We start from the raw sequence: 22,565 nt of genomic DNA, 5'->3' as shown, positions 1-22,565 counted from the left end.
TAACTTTACTTGGAGCTATATTTTTATTCACCACATGATATGTGTTTTGCTTGGAGAGTCATTTTATTTTATTAGTATTTTCTTTATGTTATTTAGAATAATGTTTTGAATCTCTATTTTAAATAAAAATGTCAAGGATAGCCTTTACCATGCTTATTTTGCAAGTATACATGTTGCTGTTTCAAAACAGAAAGTTTACCGTTGTTGCAAAAATTCCCTAGAAAAGTCAGAGAATGATATAATATTGAAACTTTTTGCACACTGAGATCAAATAAATCTTCTACAGTGTAGTATTTTTCTCATAATTTTTGGAGTTAGAGAAGTATGATGAATCTTGCATTCTTTACAGACTGTACTGTTTTGGCAGATTGCTGTTATGTTTGCATATGTTTGCTTGTTTAATGATTCTATTTGAGGATAGGAGTATTAAATATGTAGAAACATTTAGTATGAAATGTTGAATAATAATTTTAGTAATTTTCTACAGCAAAAAATTATAAGGTTTTTGCATTGGTTTATACTAACTTATCTCATGAGTTCTTGTTGAGTTTGGTGTGGATGAAGCTTTCGAGATTTAGGAAACCGAGATATAAATGGAATTAAGGAGACATAAAAGCTCAAGCTTGGGGATGCCCAAGGCACCCCAAGATACTATTTCAAGAAGTCTCAAGCATCCAAGCTTGGGGATGCTCCGGTAGGCATCCCACCTTTCTTCTTCAACAATTATCGGTTAGTATCGGTTGAACCTAAGTTTTTGCTTCTTCACATGATGTGTGCTATCCTTGAAATGTCACTTTATTTTGTTTTTTTGCTGTTTGAATAAAATACCAAGATCTGAAATTCTTAAATGTTAGAGAGTCTTCACATAGTTACATAATTATTCGACTACTCATTGATCTTGACTTATATCTTTTGGAGTAGTTTGTCATTTGCTCTAGTGATTCACTTATACCTTTTTAGAGCACGGTGGTGGTTTTATTTTGTAGAAATTATTGATCTCTCATGCTTCACTTATATTATTTTGAGAGTCTTTTAGAACAGCATGGTAATTTGCTTTGGTTATAAAATTGGTCCTAATATGATGGGCATCCAAGTTGGGTATAATAAAAACTATCATATAAAGTGCATTGAATACTATGATAAAATTGATACTTGATAATTGTTTTGAGATATAAAGGTGGTAATGTTAGAGTCATGCTAGTTGGGTAATTATGAAATTGAGAAATACTTGTGTTAAAGTTGGCAAGTCCCGTAGCATGCACGTATGATGAACGTGGTGTTACAAATTTGAAGCATGGGGTGTTCTTTGATTGCCTTCCTTATGAGTGGAGGTCGGAATCGCGCGATGGTTAACTCCTGCCAACCCTTCCCCTAGGAGCATGCATAGTAGTACTTTGCTTCGAGGGCTAATAAACTTTTGCAATAAGTATATGAGTTCTTTATGACTAATGTGGGCCCATGGATTATACGCACTCTTACCCTTCCGCAATTTGCTAGCCTCTACGGTACCGTGCAATGCCCTTTCTCACCTTGAGAGTTGGTGCAAATTTCGCCGGTGCATCCAAACCCCGTGATACGATATGCTCTATCACACATAAACCTCCTTATATCTTCCTCAAAACAGCCACCATACCTACCTATTATGGCATTTCCATAGACATTCCGAGATATATTGCTATGCAACTTTCCACAGTTCTGTTTATCATGACACGCTCCATCATTGTCATATTGCTTTTGCATGATCATGTAGTTGACATCGTATTTGTGGCAAAGCCACCTTTATAATTCTTTCATACATGTCTCTCTTGATTCATTGCATATCCCGGTACACCGCCGGAGGCATTCACATAGAGTCATATTTTGATCTAAGTATTGAGCTGTAATTGTTGAGTTGTAAATAAATAAAAGTGTGATGATCTTCATTATTAGAGCATTGTCCCATGTGAGGAAAGGATGATGGAGACTATGATTCCCCCACAAGTCGGGACGAGACTCCGGAATTTATGAAAAATAAAAGAGGCCAAAGAAGCACAAATAAAAAAAGAGGCCAAAGAAGCCCAAATATAAAAAAGAGAAAGAAAAAAAATGAGAGAAGGGAAAACGTTACTATCCTTTTTCCACACTTGTGCTTCAAAGTAGCATCATGATCTTCATGATAGAGAGTCTCCTATGTTGCCACTTTCATATACTAGTGGGAATTTTTCATTATAGAAATTGGCTTGTATATTCCAATGATGGGCTTCCTCAAAATTCCCTAGGTCTTCATGAGCAAGCAAGTTGGATGCACACCCACTTAGTTTCTTTTTGATGAGCTTTCATACATTTATAGCTCTAGTGCATCCGTTGCATGGCAATCCCTACTCCTCGCATTAACATCAATTGATGGGCATCTCCATATCCCATTGGTTAGCCGCGTCAATGTGAGACTTTCTCCCTTTTTGTTCTATGACATAATCCCTATCATCATACTCTACTCCACCCATAGTGCTATTTCCATGGCTTACGCTCATGTATTGCGTGAGGGTTGAAAAAGCTGAAGCGCGTTAAAAAGTATGAACCAATTGCTTGGCTGAAACTGGGATTGTGCATGATGGGAGTATTTTGTGTGACGAAAATGAAGCATGGCCAAACTATATGATTTTGTAGGGATAAGCTTTATTTGGCTATGTTATTTTGATAAGACATGATTACTTTGTTAGTATGCTTGAAGTATTACTATTTTTATGTCAATATTAAACTTTTATCTTGAATCTTTTGGATCTAAACATTCATGCCACAATAAAGAAAATTACATTGAGAATTATGCTAGGTAGCATTCCACATCAAAAATTCTGTTTTTATCATTTACCTACTCGAGGATGAGCAGGAATTAAGCTTGGGGATGCTTGATACGTCTCCAACGTATCTATAATTTTTTATTGTTCCATGCTATTATATTACCTGTTTTGGATGTTTAATGGGCTTTACTAAGAACTTTTATATTATTTTTGGGACTAACCTATTAACCGGAGGCCCAGTCCAAATTGTTTTTTTTTGCATATTTCAGTGTTTCGCAGAAAAGGAATATCAAACGGAGTCCAAATGGAATGAAACCTTCGGGAGAGTTATTTTTGGAACAAACGCAATCCAGGAGACTTGGAATGGACGTCAGGGAAGCAACGAGGTGGCCACGTGGGTCCAGGGTGCGCCCTACCCCCTGGGTGTGCCCCCACCCTCGTGGGCCCCTCGTGGCTCCCGTGTCTGACTTCTTTCGCCTGTATATACTCATATACCCTGAAAACATCTAGGAGCACAATAGATCGGGAGTTCCGCCGCGGCAAACCTTTGTAGCCACCAAAAACCAATCGGGACCCTATTCCGGCACCCTGCCAGAGGGGGGATCCATCACCGGTGGCCATCTTAATCATCCTGGCGCTCTCCATGATGAGGAGGGAGTAGTTCACCCTCGGGGCTGAGGGTATGTACTAGTAGCTATGTGTTTGATCTCTCTCTCTCTCTCTCGTGTTCTTGATTTGGCACGATCTTGATGTACCGCGAGCTTTGCTATTATAGTTGGATCTTATGATGTTTCTCCCCCTCTACTCTCTTGCAATGGATTGAGTTTTCCCATTGAAGTTATCTTATCGGATTGAGTCTTTAAGGATTTGAGAACACTTGATGTATGTCTTGCATGTGCTTATCTGTGGTGACAATGGGATATTCACGTGATCTACTTGATGTACGTTTTGGTGATCAACTTGTGGGTTCAGTGACCTTGTGAACTTATGCATATGGGTTGGCACACATTTTTGTCTTGACTCTTCGGTAGAAACTTTGGGGCACTCTTTGAAGTTCTTTGTGTTGGTTGAATAGATGAATCTGAGATTGTGTGATGCATATCGTATAATCATGCCCACGGATACTTGAGGTGACATTGGAGTATCTAGGTGACATTAGGGTTTTTGTTTATTTGTGTCTTAAGGTGTTATTCTAGTATGAACTTTGATAGATCAAACGGAAAGAATAGCTTCGTGTTATTTTACTACGGACTCTTGAATAGATCGATCAGAAAGGATAACTTTGGGGTGGTTTCGTACCCTACAATAATCTCTTCGTTTGTTCTCCGCTATTAGTGACTTTGGAGTGACTCTTTGTTGCATGTTGAGGGATAGTTATATGATCCAGTTATGTTATTATTGTTGAGAGAACTTGCACTAGTGAAAGTATGAACCTTAGGCCTTGTTTCCTAGCATTGCAATACCGTTTGTGCTCACTTTTATCATTAGTTACCTTGCTGTTTTTATATTTTCATATTACAAAAACCTATATCTATCATCCATATTGCACTTGTATCACCATCTCTTCGCCGAACTAGTGCACCTATACAATTTACCATTGTATTAGGTGTGTTGGGGACACAAGAGACTATTTGTTATTTGGTTGCAGGGTTGTTTGAGAGAGACCATCTTCATCCTACGCCTCCCACGGATTGATAAACCTTAGGTCATCCACTTGAGTGAAATTTGCCCTATAAACCTCTGCACTTGGAGGCCCACCAACGTCTACAAGAAGAAGGTTATGTAGTAGACATCACATCTGCATAGTACAACACTAATTAATGTGTTCTGTTTGTTAGCATTGGTACAGTAATACCAAGATTTGTGTATGTCAACACTGTAGATATCGTTGAGGCTATAACCATTCTGTTAGCGGGGAGATGTGATTGATTCATCTATCAAGGTTAGCTGGGAGTTGTGATTGAATCAAATAAATAATGAGATGCACACGATGCAGGTCATCTCCTGCGAAAATATTTTATACAAAATAACCGTCCAAACCCTGTTTATTTAGTTGGAAAACCACTGATATATAATAGTCCATGAAAAAATGCCTTGATGGCCTCATTTACTCTTGTTGATTAAATAAGTTAGCATTATCGAAGTATGACGGTTAGCTTGAATTAGTGTCATCTTGGTTATGTGTTGTTTTTCTTTTGATCATTTTCTCACAATATGAAAATTCTTGCTTATAATTTGTTAAGGTTAAGAATTGTACTTAGGCTACTATTTCTTTTTTGATTTTGAGTTCATTCTCCTTTCCCATAGGATGGCTATGATAGAAAAAACTACAATGAACGGTGGCACCTTCTCGGCCTACATGTCTCTCTCTCTCTCTCTCTCTCCAGCTTCTTTTCTCTATTTATACATTTTTTTCTTACTCTGAACCGAATAATAAATTTTACATAACTACTCATATATCTTGCAACGGATCCAATTTTATAAAAACAGCAAGGCAGCAAGTAATAAAAGTGAACGAAAACGGTATTGAATGCTTCGAAACAAGGGCTAGGGTTCATACTTTCACTAGTGCAAGTTATCTCAATAACGATAACATAATTAGATGATATAATAATCCCTCAACGTGCAACAAAGAGTCATTCCAAAGTCACTAATAGCGTAGAACAAACGAAGAGATTATTGTTGGGTACAAAACCACCTCAAAGTTATTCCTTTCGATCAATCCAATGGGCTGTTCCTATAAGTGTCACAAACAGCCCTAGAGTTCGTAGTAAAATAACACCTTAAGACACACATCAACCAAAACCCTAATGTCACCTAGATACTCCAATGTCACCACAAGTATCCGCGGGTTTGATTATACGATATGCATCACACAATCTCAGATTCATCTATTCAAACCAACACAAAGAACTTCAATGAGTGCCCCAAAGTTTCTGCTGGAGAGTCAAGATGAAAACGTGTGCCAACCCCTATGCATAAGTTCACAAGGTCACAGAACCCGCAAGTTTATCACCAAAACATACATCAAGTGGATCACGTGAATATCCCATTGTCACCACAGATAAGCACATGCAAGACATACGTCAAGTGTTCTCAAATCCTTAAAAACTCAATCTGATAAGATAACTTCAAAGGAAAAACACAATCCATTAAAAGAAGGTAGAGGGGGAGAAGCATCATAAGATCCAACTATAATAGCAAAGCTCGTGGTACATCAAGATCGTGCCAAATCAAGAACACGAGAGAGAGAGAGAGAGAGAGAGAGAGATCAAACACATAGCTACTGGTACATACCCTCAGCCCTGAGGGTGAACTACCCCCTCCTTGGCATGGAGACCACCGGGATGATGAAGATGGCCATTGGTGATGATTCCCCCCTCCGACAGGGTGCCGACACAGGGTCCCTATTAGTTTTTGGTGGCTACAAAGGCTTGCGGTGGCGGAACTCCCGATCTTCATTCGGTTCTGGAAGTTTGAGGATATATAAGAGGTGTTGGCGTCGGGAACAAGTCAGGGGGTCCACGAGGTAGCCACGAGGTAGGGGCACGCCCTCCACCCTCGTGGTGGCCTCAGGACTGTTCTGGTCCATCTCCGATGCTCCGTGGGCTTCTTCTCATCCAAAAATAATCTTCGTAAATTTTCAAGTCAATTGGACTCCGTTTGATATTCCTTTTCTGCGATACTCAAAACAAGGAAAAAATAGAAACTGACACTGGGCTCGAGGTTAATAGGTTAGTCCCAAAAATCATATAATATAGCATATAAATGCATATAAAACATGCAAAATAGATAATATAATAGCATGGAACAATAAAAAATTATAGATACGTTGGAGACGTATCAACCCGCAGTTCATCGTTGAGGCCAAGGAGGAATTGGGTGATGAAGAATTTGTGACTCGGTGTCGGGTCTAGTGCCAAGAGGTGATACATGTGAGTGTCGAACACTTGACGGTACTCACTGACGGAGCTTGTTTGCCGCAACTGAAGCAACTTGTGCATCTCCAGTTCAAACTCATCCACTCCAAATTCCTCGGTGATGGTAGCACATAAAGCTTCCCAAGATAAACCACCATGAGTTTGGCGAAATGCCTAAAGCTAGTGGGCCACTTGACCCTCGATGTAGAGTGTCGCCGTGGTCAGCCAACTCTGCACCGACACATGATAGAGATCGAAGTAGGCACGATAGTGGTCCAGCCAGAGGTATGGTGCACTATCGTCGAAGCGAGGGAAATCGTGCTTGGGTGGCTTGATGTAGTGGTCGCCGTCTGCCCTTGGTGTCGTTGCTCGACGTGCGGTGGTGGATGCAGAGTGGCGATATTGGCCGCCGCCGCGAATTGCATCGTCCCGGCCGTTGGTTGTGTGAGGAGGGGAGGTCGCTGTCGGTGTCAAAACCGCTGATCTCGGGTAGGGGGTCCCGAACTATGGTCTAAGGCTAATGGTAACAGGAGGCTGGAGACACGATGTTTACCCAGGTTCGGGCCCTCTCGATGGAGGTAATACCCTACTTCCTGCTTGATTGATCTTGATGATATGAGTATTACAAGAGTTGATCTACCACGAGATCAGAGAGGCTAAACCCTAGAAGCTAGCCTATGGTATGATTGTTCTTGTCCCCTACAGACTAAAACCTACGGTTTATATAGACACCAGAGGGTGCTAGGGTTACACGAAGTCGGTTTACAGAGAAGGAGATCTACATCCGAATCACCAAGCTTGCCTTCCACTCCAAGGAGAGTCCCATCCGGACACGGGACGAAGTCTTCAATCTTATATCTTCATAGTCCAACAGTCCGACCAAAGTATATAGTCCGGCTGTCCGGATACCCTCTTATCCAGAACTCCCTCAGTAGCCCCCGAACCAGGCTTCAATGACGATGAGTCCGGCGCGCAGATTGTCTTCGGCATTGCAAGGCGGGTTCTTCTCCAAATCCGGCACACCCGTCATAGCGAACAGTGTCCGGCCTCCCAGTAAGGTCGTACTCCTCGGCTTCTGTGCTTTAATAATGGCCATCTCCATGTGTCGAGCGAAGACGAGAGGCCGGGGCATTTTTACATTCGCCACCCTAGTCCCGTAGGCAAGCTGTCTATTTGAAGAGACGGGGATCTTCAGATCCAAATCACACCATCTTCTCCCAAGCAAGCATTCCGCAGAGCGCGTCCAAAAGAGGCCATCCCATCATGACCGGTTGCCGCAGCCCTGCTCATCGCTCCCCTAGCTCGAAACCAGGGGATTGGGAAAAGTGTTCCATCCCTCATAGCCGCCTAATAGAGCTGCAGACCAAAGGGTTCCTCCCGCCCACATACATGGTCCCCGTCCGATCCGGACTAGCCACCTATAATGGCGGGGAGCAAGCGGAGAGATTCCCCAACCCCTCTTGGGGGGAGCGGGTATGCCTTGTCCCATATCTGCTAAGACGCGTCGGGTTTCCAATCCATCCATTCATCCGCGGGCTCCTGGAGTTCTACGGCCTCCAGTTGCATAATCTTACCCTCGCCTCCATACTGCACATCGTGGGTTATGTTGCCCTCTACGAGTTGTTCTTGGGCTGTGAAGCTCATTTCAAGTTATGGAAGAGGTTATTTTGCCTCGTCCCCCGCAACCAAGAGGGATCCATATATCAAGTGGGCGGAGCCGAAATATGGCGCATCGCCCAGATCGGATACCTGCCCGGTACTCCAAAGAAGGTGTCCGGAGACTGGCCCTCGGAGTGGTTTTATGTCGATGACGTTCCCCTTCCGGACCCAGTCCGGACGGGCCTTCCTGATTTTACCAATACTCCGCTGAAGAAACGCCAAAGCTGGCGCCCTCGGAGCCCCCAGGAGGAAGATAACAGGGAAGTCCTCTATCTGATGAACCGGATACAAACCCTGGCCAAATTAGGATTGACAATAATCGAAGTTATGTCAATATGCGTAATAAGGGGAGTGCAGCTACTTCAATATAGGGGAAAACCCATGTGGCACTTTAATGGAGATGACGATGCCTCCCGCTGCGATCGCAAAGGTCCGGACTCCGCCACATCTTTGGCGAGGATATTGTCTGAATTTTACAAAGGAGAAGAAGAGGAGTTCCTTTGCATTAAACCGCGGGATGGATTTTCCATGTATAACCCCCGAAGCTGGGTAAGTTTGTCATCCTTTACTCGACTCTATCCGTTCTTACCTTCTTTGGCGCAATTATTTACCTTGCCATTTCAAAACAGGAACTAAGGAAGGCCGTGAAAGAGTTCAACAGCCCCTATCCGCAGCCAGAGGATCCCGGCCGGGCTCTCGACCCCGGACTTGAAGAAGATCCGGACATATCCGTGGAATTCGTCAACGGGACTTTCTACCAGGAAAGCAGTGGCGGCTCTTTAGTGGCCATCATCACGGATTATCTCGGACTACTTCCCGTGTCGTATGTAAGTAATGTCGGGGTTCCAACCTTCCAAAAGAATTCCTTCGTTTTGCCGTACCTTATGCTCACATGCCGTATTCCTATAGAAACGGCAGTCGGGACGCTGTGCAGAACCCGCGGGGGCCTCTCAGCAAGAGGCGCCTAGACAAGGTAGGTTTAAAAGGAAGGCGGTTAGGAGCGAGACGCAGGCGCAGAGGTATTCATTAAACTTGCCCCGTGGTTATTTGGTATTTTAGCGAGACATGACAGCTTTAATTATGTCCTAGTAGGAAATGCCGGACTATATCCGGGAACCCTACCGGCCACGCCTCCAGCAGCCGGATTCCTGAACCGGATTGACGGGCGGAGGTTGATGTGGGGACAGCACCGAACTGTCCTCCTGCGGAGGATACGGATAGGCTTTCCGCCACAAATTCTGAGGTGGAGAGTGCCATGAACCACTGGCGTCGACGGGTCGTACTTCACGGTGGTATTTTTTTCTGAAGAGGCATTTAATGCCTTCAATTCCGGACAAGCATATATCTGCGCTGCTCAAGATGGACTTACCAGAGCAACGGACCAGTATGTGAAGGATATACGGGTAAGAGAATTTTAATAAGTATGTGTAGTAGTAGCCCCTAAGACTTGAAAAAGTTGGCACAACTGATTTAAGGATCATTAAATGGATAGGTTCTTGTAGAGAAGAATGCCCAGTTGTCTCAAGAGCTGGAGGAATGTAAGGCCCAAATGAAGGCCAATGTAGCCGAACAAGAGGAATCCAAAAAGGCTTCTTCTGGTAATAATTTCCTTCTACATGTTTGTTTGTTCGGCGTGGTTTATAAATCTGACGAAAGATTCGGCAGACAATCCCAGAGGAAATCTGAAGACTGTGGGAGATAATGAGCTGCATTTGCGAAGTCAGCTGAAGGCGGGCGAACGCGTGCTGACGCAGTCTATTCAGGAGAAGAATAAGCTGCAAGATGCTAATATCCAACTGAGCGTCGAATTGAAAGATGTTCGGGCTCAGCTCGCAGACTCCGTGAAGGAGAACCGGAGGCTTCGATGCGGCATTTATAGTAAGTGCTTGAACGAACTGTAGTATAGTTCGGCAAGGAAGCGTATTGACAGAGTTATGTCTGTAGGTATGCTGATGGGCCGTCCTGAAGAGGAGATGCCCGGTTCCGCAGGCGATATGCTGCAAGAGCTTTCACAACTGCACAAACGAGCTCGGTAGGTGATGCAGGGTATTGCCCAGGCCTTTGTGGCCATCTGCTTCCCTTCCAGGAGGCATGAGCGAACTTGTAGAGATGCTCAAAGGAGCACGGCGGCGCTTCCGATTATGGAAGATATCAGCCTGCCGGCAAGGTGCGAGAGAAGCTTGGGCCATGGTGAAGACGCGATACGCCAAGGCTAACCCGAACCATATGGCCGAAGTCGGACCGGTGGGGTCAGATGCACAAGAGATACCCGTTAGTCTGGTATATGACCAAGTAGCATTAGCTGCAAAGTATTCCCAACAGGATTGTAAACTAGACAGCCTGTTGGATGGTATAGAGGAAGAGTACAGCCAGTTTAAATGACTATGTAATTTGAATGGGACCATGTACTCCCTAGCCGGATTGAAAATCATTTGTCATGGCGGACCTTTTCGCTTCAGCCCCCGGATCCGACAGTCCGGGGTGTATCCGAATACCCACACAGTTATGAAAAACCGGGGTATGCGTGGAAACCAGGCGTAGGGGTCATAAGTGCTTGAACAGACAAGTACCCAACTAGTTATGTTATATTACATGGATAGTAAGAAACATCTTCCAGAGAGAATACTTCCGTTAGGGGTTCCTTTCTCTGGGTGTGCATGCATCGATGTGCATGTCCGAACTGCGAATAGAAGCGCAGGAAACAAAACATCTGGGTATTTTCGTTGTAATGAATGAGAACATCTTTTGTTCACCGACCGAATATTCCCTGAAGAACGCTACCTTTCGGCTTCACCCAGTCTGAGGTACACATCTGGCTCAACCGGCAGTAACAATCACAAAGGTGCTCCCCTTATGCCCTAGCCGAATTAACGGGAACGTAGGGCATAAATACAAGAGCCAGGCAACCCAGCATGGCCAAAACTTAAGTCATATCGATGCATACAATGGTGAAGAAAAGGCACATATGGAAAGAAAAATGCATATTTGGCTGGTAAGGAGCCATTAAAGTAGTTGTATTTAGCTTCCGAATAGGAAGCCCCCAGGTATAGTGTGCAAGCATAATGCGGCCGGAGTGCTCAAGGCATCAGTACAGTTTTAAGGTTGTATGTTAAAAAGGAAAAAGGGGGCGAGGAAGGAAGAAAGAGAACATAATTGAAGAGGCGGAGTTAAGGAGACGAACACTGAGTTCGGCGCTAGGCGTAGAATCCCCGGAGTCTGGCCGCGTTCCATGGGTTCGGCTCGAGTCTGTTATCAGATGCACTGTGCAGACAGTACGCTCCTCCGGTGAGAACTTTATCAATGATGAAGGGACCCTCCCACTTGGGTTTGAGCTTGTCCTTCTTCTTCTCGGGGAGGCATAGAACGAGTTCGCCAATGTTATAAGTTTTGGCCCGTACTTCTCTGCTTTGATACCTTCGAGCCTGTTGCTGATAGAATGCGGAACGGGCTTTAGCGACATCATGCTCCTCCTCCAAAGCATCTAAGTTGTCCTGTCGATCTAGCTTGGCTTCCTTCTCTTCATACATGCGCACGCGAGGTGAGTCATGGATTATATCGCAGGGCAGCACTGCTTCTACGCCGTACACCATAAAAAATGGTGTGTATCCGGTGGTACGATTCGGCTGGTCCGCAGCCCCCAGAGTACGGACTCGAGTTCATCGACCCAATGCGTGTCTGATTCCTTCAAGGATCGCACTAGTCTGGGTTTAATGCCGCTCATGATAAGATCATTTGCATGTTTGACTTGACCGTTTGTTTGGGGGTGATAGATGGAGTCATGGTCGAGGTTAATGCCCATTTTGCCGCACCAGGTTTTCACCTCCTCGGCTGTAAAATTCGAGCCATTGTCAGTGATGATACTGTGGGGGACACCGTAATGGTGTACAACCTCCTATATGAAGTCTATCACTGGTCCGGATTCGGCCATTTTAACTGGTTTGGCTTCTATCCATTTGGTGAACTTGTCCACCATGACCAATAAGTATTTTTTTCTTATGGCTTCCCCCTTTAAGGGGTCCCACCATATCCAGCCCCCAGACCGCGAAGGGCCAAGTTATGGGGATTTTTTGGAGAGCGGTAGAGGGCATATGGCTCTGATTGGCAAATAGTTGACAAGCAATGCAATGTTGGACAAGGTCCTGTGCGTCCGCCCGGGCTGTCGGCCAATAAAATCCTATCCGAAAGGCCTTGCTTACGAGAGCTCGGGCTGCCGCGTGGTGCCCGCCTAGTCCGGAATGGATTTTGGCTAAGAGCTGCCGCCCTTCCTCTTCGGGGATGGAGCGTTGGAGCACTCCGGTGGCGCTCTTCTTGTAGAGCTCTCCTTCATGGACTTTGTAGGCCTTAGAGCGTCACACAGTACAGCGTGCCTCATTTTGATCCTCGGGGAGCTCTTGCCTATTTAGGTAGGCCAAGAAGGGCTCGGTCCACGGGGCGATGACAACCATTATTTCGTGGGCCAAAGGTGTTATTTCGGTGGCAGAGCCTCCGATTACGTCAGAAGGTTCAGAATCTGGGGTTGTGTTCGGAGCCAGACTAATAGTGCTGGACTCCCCTTCCCATGCCACGGACGGCTTGAACAGCCTTTCTAAGAAGATATTAGGTGGGGCGGGGTCGCGTTTAGCGCCGATGCGGGTGAGGATATCGGCCGCTTGGTTATTTTCTCTGACCACATGGTGGAATTCAAGCCCCTCGAACCGAGCTGACATTTTGAGGACGACGTTGTGATACGCCGCCATTTTCAGGTCCTTGGCATCAAAGTCTCCATTTACCTGAGATATTGCGAGGTTCGAGTCCCCGCACACTTCGAGGCATTGGATGCCCATGGAGACTGCCATCCGATGACCATGCAATAGAGCCTCGTATTCGGCTGCATTGTTGATGTCTATGTATAATATTTGGAGGACGTACTGAACCGTGTCTCCGATGGGGGATGTCAGGACGACACCCGCTCCCAATCTGGCCAGCATTTCAGAGCCGTCGAAATGCATGCTCCAATTTGAGTACGCGCCGTACTCTTTAGCGAGTTCGGCTTCTGTCAATTCGGCGACGAAGTCAGCCAGTACTTGCGACTTAATGGCCCGCCGTGGTTTCTATGTTATGTCGAACAGAAGGAGCTCAATAGCCCATTTAGCAATTCCGCCCGTTGCATCGCGGTTATTTATTATGTCATTGAGTGGTACTTCGGAGGCCACCGTGATCGAACACTCTTGAAAGTAGTGTCGTAGTTTCCGGGATGCCATGAAGACCGCGTACGCTATCTTCTGATAGTGTGGGTACCAAGATTTGCATGGAGAGAGGACAGTGGACACGTAATATACCGGATTTTGGAGCGGGAACTTGTGTCCGTCTGCCTCTTGTTCGACGACGAGCACTGCGCTCACAACTTGGTTTGTTGCGGCTATGTATAATAGCATGGGTTCGCCAATGTTTGGCGGTCAGAACTGGGTTTGTGGTCAATAGTGCCTTTATTTCTTCCAGTCCGGCCATTGCCACATCCGTCCACTCGAAGTGTTCGGTGCGTCGGAGAAGGCGATACAGAGGTAGTGCCTTTTCTCCTAAGCGGGAGATAAATCGGCTTAAGGCAGCCACACATCCAGTTAGTTTCTGGATCTGCTTGAGGTCTGTTGGGATAGCCAACTGTAACGCCCCGGATACAACTTTCCATATTCGTAACTCCAACTCTTGCCTTTTCCGGAGATGTGATACGTTATTTCCTCCGTGGTTGGGTTTTTGTCTTTCGTTTTGCTTTTGTTTCATATCATGCATTTCATCATAGCATCATGTGCATCGCATCCATATGTTTTCATAAAACCCGTATCCTCTCGTAGTTGCCGCATCACCCCTTGCTTCCATTAACCTTTCTCAGACCAACCCTTCTTTTGCTGTCCGACCATTTGACCCTCTCTGCACAGTGCACTGACCCCCTCGCGCGCGCGTCCGAGACTTGCCCGAACCCGAACGAGTTTGTCATGACCGTTGGGTCCGAATCATCCCCAAAACATCTTTGGTTTCTTATTTGAACTCTCCTAGCCAATCTATTCTGACCTTCGATCTCGATCGGACATTTGCGATCTGTCCAAATCTTGCTCTTCTAAGCCGACCTAGTTGTTGCACATTTCGGAGCCATCCAATCTTGATCGGAGGGCTCCAAATAGCCCTCGGTCACCCCCTCCTACTATATATGGATACCCTCCTCCTCCATTTTCGGAAACCCTAACCCCTAGCCCTTCTTCCCCACTGCCCCGCCGCCACTTGGTGCGCAGCCAAAGGTCGCGCCGCCAAGCACGCGCCCTGTCTCCCTCCTCACGTAGGGCCCGTGGAACCCAGATCGAGGCCCTGGAAGCCCATCTGCGCCCAAACCGTGCCGCCGCCCGCTCCTCCCGTCGCTCAAACCCTCCACCCGAGCGCCTCCTTCGTACCAATCCATGCGCGCCTCGCCGGAGTCCGACCGCCGGACCAGCTCGTCGGAGCTCTCAACGCCGAGGACCTCCTCCTCGCGCCCTCTTTCTTTCTTCCTCTACTGTTTCCTCTCTCTCACACATCTCTCTCTGCAGGAGACTGGCAGCCATGGACAGCCCCAGGAGCTCCCTCGCAGCCGCCTGGATCTGGCATCTCACCGGAGAACGCCGTCCTCGCCCAGATCCACCCATCCCCAGACCTCCTCCGTGCCGCCCCTGTCCTCGTCGCCGGGAGACGCCAGCGCCAGGTCCACCGCCGCATGTGTCCTCTGCTTCCAGGACGAGGCGCCCGCTCGTCCGCGTCGTCGTGCGTTGACCACGGCCCCCAGCCCCCCTCGTTCGGCCCAGCAAGGCCCAACGGCGACCGGCCCAGCCGTCCCCTTCAGCCACCCCAGTACACCACCAAGCCGGCCTGCGAGGCCTCCTACACCGACTGGGCCGAGCCCATGGGTGAGCAGCCCCCCAGTGCCCCTCTGTTTTTTTCACCGATTGGGCCAGACAGATTCGGCCTGTGACGTGTTTTTTTCTGTGCTGCGAATTTCCTAATTATCCAGTGATTGCCAGTTTTTCAGAAAACCCCTTAATGTTCATGCATCAATTATTAGTTAACCATGCATCGGATTAAAACAAATTATATATGTAAAGTGCTTAAAATTTCATGTAGTTTCATAATATGCCACTTTCATCCATGTTTAAAATGTTTAAAATGTTGTTTGTGTTTATTTGCTCAAATGCCATGCTAAAATGATTTATTTCATAACTACGTAACCGTAGCTCGGTTTTAAATAAACTTTATATGTAAATGGGGTGGAAACATGCCTAGATTAACATGGTGCACTTTGTTTTATTGTTTAACAACATTAAAATATGATTTAGGGCAGAACAGTAGCAAATTCATAAATTGCATATGAGATTTTCCGGAGATGTTGTTCGTTGTTCCGGCCTCATTTAAATTTGCCTAGATAGGTAGTTTAATTATGCTACACCTCTTGCCATGTTAATCAACATTTAATATTGTTGGGTACCTAAACAAGAGCAAACTAAATAACTTGAATGTGGTGTTTCGTCAATATGCAACTCGTTGCATATTGAGCTCCACTTAACTTGTATTATCGTTTGTTGCACTTTGCCATGTCATGCCTCATTAAACAGGACATGCATCATACTTGATTGTGCATCATGCCATGTTTATGTGATGGTTGTTTACCATGTCATTTGCTTCTTTCCGGTTTGCTTCTCTCGTTAGCTTCGGTTTCGTTCCGGAGTTGTGAGGATTCGTTCGACTACTTCTGTTCGTCTTCTTCATGGACTCATTCTTCTTCCTAGTGGGATTTCAGGCAAGATGACCGCTACCCTGGATCTCACTACTATCATTGCTATGCTAGTTGCTTCGTTCTATCGCTATGCTGCGCTTCCTATTACTTGTTCTTCAAGCCTTCCCAAATTGCCATGTCAGCCTCTAACCTTTTCACCCTTCCTAGCAAATCGGTGTTTGGCTATGTTACCACTTTTGCTCAGCCCCTCTTATAGCGTTGCTAGTTGTAGGTGAAGTTGAAGATTGCTCCATGGTGGACAGGATTTTGTTGGGATATCACAATATCTCTTATATTATTAATGCATCTATATACTTGGTAAAGGGTGGAAGGCTCGGCCTTATGCCTGGTGTTTTGTTCCACTCTTGCCGCCCTAGTTTCCGTCATACCGGTGTTATGTTCCCGGATTTTGCATTCCTTACGCGGTTGGGTGATTTATGGGACCCCCTTGATAGTTCGCTTTAAATAAAACTCCTCCAGCAAGGCCCAACCTTGGTTTTACCATTTGCCTCACCTACCCCTTTTTTCCCTTGGGTTTCCGGAGCCCGAGGGTCATCTTTATTTTAGCCCCCCCCCCTCGGGCCAGTGCTTGTCTAAGTGTTGGTCCGAACCAGAGCCCTTTGCAGTGCCCCCTCAGGGAAACTTGAGGTCTGGTTTTAGTTGTACGGATTGCTCATCCGGTGTTGCCCTGAGAACGAGATATGTGCAGCTCCTATCGGGATTGTCGGCGCATCGGGCGGCTTTGCTGGTCTTGTTTTACCATTGTCGAAATGTCTTGTAAACCGGGATTCCGAGTCTGGTCGGGTCTTCCTGGGAGAAGGTATATCCTTCGTTGATCGCGAGAGCTTATCATGGGCTAAGTTGGGACACCCCTGCAGGGTATAAACTTTCGAAAGCCGTGCCCTCGGTTATGGGCAGATGGGAATTTGTTAATGTCCGGTTGTAGATAACTTGACACCAGATCCGAATTAAAACGCATCAACCGTGTGTGTAGCCGTGATCGTCTCTTTTCGGCAGAGTCCGGGAAGTGAACACGGTTTCTGGGTTATGTTTGACGTAAGTAGGAGTTCAGGATCACTTCTTGATCATTGCTAGTTTCATGACCGTTCCGCTTGCTCTCTTCTCGCTCTTATTTGCGTATGTTAGCCACCATATATGCTTAGTCACTGCTGCAACCTCACCACTTTACCCATTCCTTTCCCATTAAGCTTTGCTAGTCTTGATACCCATGGTAATGGGATTGCTGAGTCCTCGTGGCTCACAGATTACTACAACAATAGTTGCAGGTACAGGTTATGCGATGATCATGACGCGAGAGCGATGCTTGTTTGTGTTGAGATCTTCTTCTGCTTCTTCTTCAATCAGGGGATAGGTTCCAGGTCGGCAGCCTGGGCTAGCAGGGTGGATGTCGTTTGAGTTTCTGTTTGTGTTTCATCCGTAGTCGGATGTTGATATTGTGTATGATGTATTGTTTTATTCGTGTGGCATTGTATGCCTCTTGTATGTATCCCCATCTATTATGTAATGTTGATGTAATGATATCCACCTTGCAAAAGCGTTTCAATATGCGGTTCTATCCTTGGTGGGACCTTCGTGTCTCTTTAGGATAGTATCGCATATTGGGCGTGACACCAACTGTGACAGAGCTAGGATTTTTGCCGGATTTGCTTCAATTCCTCTATTGGAAACGATGAAGCCGAGCAATTTCCCAGAGGGTACCCCGAAGACACACTTCTACGGGTTGAGCTTGATGTCGTATGTTCAGAGGTTGTCGAACGTAAGCCTCAAGTCATCTATTAAATTATCAACACGTCTTGTTTTGATGACCATGTCATCTACATAGGCCTCTACTGTCTTGCCGATTTGTTTTTCCAGACATGTCTGAATCATGCGTTGATAGGTTGCGCCGGCGTTTTTGAGCCCGAAAGGCATGGTGTTAAAACAGAAGGGGCCATATGGTGTAATGAAGGCCGTTGCGGCTTGGTTGGACTCCGCCATCTTGATCTGATGGTATCCGGAGTATGCGTCGAGGAAGCACAATGAGTCGTGTCTTGCGGTGGCGTCGATGATTTGGTCAATGTGTGGGAGGGGGAAGGGATCCTTAGGGCAAGCTTTATTGAGCTCCTTGAAATCGACACATAAGCGCCAGGACTTGTCCTTCTTTGGTACCATTACCAAGTTTGCTAGCCAATCCGGATGTTTGATGTCTCTAATGAATCCGGCCTCAAGTAGCTTGGCTAGCTCCTCACCCATGGCTTGCCGCTTAGGCTCTGAGAAGCGCCTAAGAGTCTGCTTGACTGGCTTGTATCCTTTCAGTATATTGAGGTTGTGTTCGGCCAGCCTGCGTGGGATGCCCGGCATGTCTGAAGGGTGCCAGGCAAATATATCCCAATTCTCACGCAAGAAGTCTCGCAGTGCGGCGTCTATTGTGGGGTTCAACTGTGTCCCAATGGTAGCTGTCTTTGTAGGGTCCGTTGGGTGGAACTGGAATTTGACTATCTCGTCCGCGGGTTTGAAGGAGGTGGATTTAGGTCGCTTGTCGAGTATCACGTCGTCTCTGTCCACTGTAGCTCGCAGTGTTGTCAGCTCTTCGGCCGCGAGGGCTTCTGATAATGCCTCCAGGGCAAGGGCGGCGGTTTTATTTTCGGTGCGGAGTGCGACGTCCAGATTGCTGGCTAGAGTGATGATTCCGTTGGGCCCTGGCATTTTGAGCTTCATGTACCCGTAATGGGGTATAGCCTGGAAACTCGTGAATGCGTCCTGCCCCAAAAGGGCGTGGTATCCGCTGCTGAACGGGGCCACTTGGAATGTAATTTCTTCGGACCTGTAATTCTCCGGCGTACCGAATACCACATCCAGTGTGATTTTTCCCGCGCATCGCGCCTCCCGACTAGGGATGATTCCCCTGAAGGTTGTGCTGCTTTGCTCAATGCGGCTCCTGTCAATTTCCATTTTGTTAAGGGTTTCCTTGTAGATGAGGTTTAGCCCGCTTCCGCCGTCCATGAGCACTTTAGTGAGCCTGAAGCCGTCCACGATTGGACTAAGGACCAAAGCGGCTGGTGCTCGGACTGTTCGGAAATGAGCTTCGTCACTGGAATTATAGGTTATAGCCGTGTCGTTCCATGGGTTTATTGTTGCCACGTGGCAAACTTCGGCGAGGCTGCGCTGAGCTCGCTTGCGCCTATTATTTGAGGCGAAAGTCTTGAAGACTGTAAATACCGTATTGTTGTTTCCGGCGGGTTGTTGTTCTGCTGTATGGTTTAAGAGGAGATCCTCGCCGCTCTTTGCTACCTACCGGAGTATCCAACATGCTCTAAGGCTATGAGTTGGCGTAGTATCCGGTGTGCTGTGAATTTTGCACGATCCACTGAGCCATTCTTCCAATACGGTTCCGCGCCTTGTATCAGGCTTTGGTTTTTTAGTAATTGAATCGGGTAACTTATGAGAGCTTGCCCTTTTAGATCGGACAAAGGGTTTAGTGAGAGCCGGATTGTCCCAGAAGTTCGTTTGGGTTTTCCAGGCGCTTTCCATCGCGCAGTACTTCTGCACTATGGCCGCTAAGTCAGCGAAGTGTACTATTTCACGGTGACTTACAGCGTTGAGGATCCCTTTGTCCGTGCAATTTTTGCAGAAGAGTGAGATTGCGTCTTCCTCACGACAGTCCTTAACCCTGTTAAACACAAGGAGGAATATGGCCCAGTAATGATGTACTGTCTCTTGTGGCTCTTGTCTGATTTGTTGAATATTGAATAAATCTGGGTGGCTTGGTGGTTTTGAATCCGAATCCTGACCCGATCTGAGACCCAAGGGCAAGGAAGTTCCCGAGATTAACGGCTCGGGCTCTGGGATGCTGCCCAATTTGTTTGACCCATTGGCCGATCCTAAGTTCGGGGTTTGGGTCGTGCCCTCCCGCGAGCGGGTGTCCGGCTCAGAGAGCTTGGCAATCCAGACACAGTTCATCCTCAAAATAGAGGGAGAATTCGTATGGTGCTCCTGCACTACCGCGATCTCATGGGTGACCGACGGAGAATAAATCTCCCTTTGGTCGGGTTTAAGCCCAATCTTATCATAGTCTGTAGCGACGCCCAGGGCAGCGATGCGATCCAAGAGCTCATTAAGGGAAGAGAGCTCCATTGGATCCATCTGTTCGGCGAGTTCTGAACTGACCTGGAGGCAGTTTTTGATGACCTGAGAAGTCATTGTCGGTGCGATAGCCGATCGGGCGGTCATGACGAAGCCGCCCAGACGGAGAGTTTGGCCTTGGGCTAGTGCTCCTTCAGAGGTGATGTTGTCCCTGACAACGAGGTGGGCCATCAAGCCTTACTGCGACGACACAGAGGAACTCTCAATGAAAGCACCAATGTCGGTGTCAAAACCGACGGATCTCGGGTAGGGGGTCCCGAACTGTGCGTCTATGGCTAATGGTAACAAGAGGCTGGGGACACGATGTTTAGCCAGGTTCGGGCCCTCTCGATGGAGGTAATACCCTACTTCCTGCTTGATTGATCTTGATGATATGAGTATTACAAGAGTTGATCTACCATGAGATCAGAGAGGCTAAACCCTAGAAGCTAGCCTATGGTATGATTGTTCTTGTCCCCTACGGACTAAACCCTCCGGTTTATATAGACACCGGAGGGGGCTAGGGTTACACGGAGTCGGTTTACAGAGAAGGAGATCTACATCTGAATCGCCAAGCTTGCCTTCCACGCCAAGGAGAGTCCCATCCGGACATGGGACGAAGTCTTCAATCTTGTATCTTCATAGTCCAACAGTCCGGCCAGAGTATATAGTCCGGCTGTCCGGATACCCCCTTATCCAGGACTCCCTCAGTCGCTGACCCACCAGACGTGGGGATGGCGGGGGCCCCGGCGCGGTTGCTGTGTTCGGACGCAGGGGAGGGGGTGGCAGAGGTGGTGGAGGGTTGATTACCGCACCCGATCCCAAGGACTGCGGCGACGGGGAGCGCTCCAAGGCCTTGCGCGTCTCGTCCACGTCGGCTTGGGTAAGGTCAATTTGCTTGCCGAGGGTTCGCAGCTCCGTGGAGATCTGGTTGTTGAAGGTCGTTTGCACCTCCAGGCGCTTTTTGTTGTCGATCTTCTGTGCATCGCAGCGGTTGAGGAGTGCCTCGAGCATGCGCTTGAGGCTGGTGTTGTTGACGTCCATGGCTGCCAGCAGCTGCCGGGTCTGGACGGATGGCTTGGATGGGGCCGTCGCACGCGCCTGCTAGATCGAACCCCGCCGGCGATGTCGTGTGAACTCGCCGGAGCAAGTCACACCCGTGGCGGTGGATGTTACCGATCTGAATCAGGAGCAACAGAGAAATTTTTTGGCCAGGAATTGAGCCTCTGATTTCCAGTTGTAACGCCCTGATCTAGATCGCACGAGACCAGAGTAGGCAGGAGAGGGATCTAGAGAAGGGGGATGAGAAAACTTGCGGAAGGGGATGAGCAAGGGGAAAGGGGTGAGATTTCAGAATTTAGTTCATACAACTCTGAACCCACACACACGCCTCGTGAGGTTTAGGTACACAGCCCTACCACGGCCAGCTGGCCACGCACACACGCAGACCCACACTTGGTCCCACTCATTAGTCACATGGTGGTGTTGGCACCGTCGGTGCGACACAAGCCTCCAACATCACTACTTTACCATACGCGGGCCACTATATGCCATGCTGGTGCTCTCTTCCTGCGCGTGTAAGTTTTCTTTTTTTGCCGTCAGTGTTGACGATGAAAGGCACCATGTATGATGATTATAGTACAACCACGTTTATTGATGGTGCTAATATAAATGGAGCTATCATCAAAGATAAGATGAAATAAGTTTTGAAAGAGGTCAAAAGGTTAACAAACTCGTCCTACACAAAAAAAAGTTAACTAAACCCAAACAAAAGCGTTTTAGAACAAATTATACTACTCCCTCTGTTTTTAAATACAAGTCTTCGTAGATATATCAATATAGACATTTTTTAGAGTGTAGATTCACTCGTTTGCTCTGTATGAAGTCCGTATTAAAGTTTTTAAAAAGACTTATATTTAGGAATGGAGGGGAGTACAAGACTAGAAGAAGATTCATCGTATTAGCAGAAAAATAGCAAAAAAAATGAAGAGAATATTCATCTCCAGCTTCCACTAGACAATTGCGGCGCCCAATGTGCCGGCTCTCGGGCCGCGAAAAAACAAAACAGTTCTGCTTGCTCCGCCACAGCCGGCTGCCCTATGGAGTCTGGACCAATTAAAGCGCCACGAGAGCCGACACATCGGGCACTGTGCGCGCGTGGAAACTCAGGCGGAAACTTCTGCTGGCCACACGGAGGAGTCGTGTCGCCACGTGAATGCACGCTGGGTCTCCCCCTGCCGCGGCTGCAGCTAGCCAGCCGGCCGGTCTGTAGATCACCACAACCCTCCCCGCAAAAAAAAGAAGAGAGATCACCAC

The sequence above is a fragment of the Triticum aestivum genome, chromosome 2B, assembly GCF_018294505.1.
Source record: "Triticum aestivum cultivar Chinese Spring chromosome 2B, IWGSC CS RefSeq v2.1, whole genome shotgun sequence".
Taxonomy (NCBI): Eukaryota; Viridiplantae; Streptophyta; class Magnoliopsida; order Poales; family Poaceae; genus Triticum; species Triticum aestivum.
The sequence above is the reverse complement of the archived record's forward strand: the minus strand, read 5'-3'. Positions refer to the sequence as shown.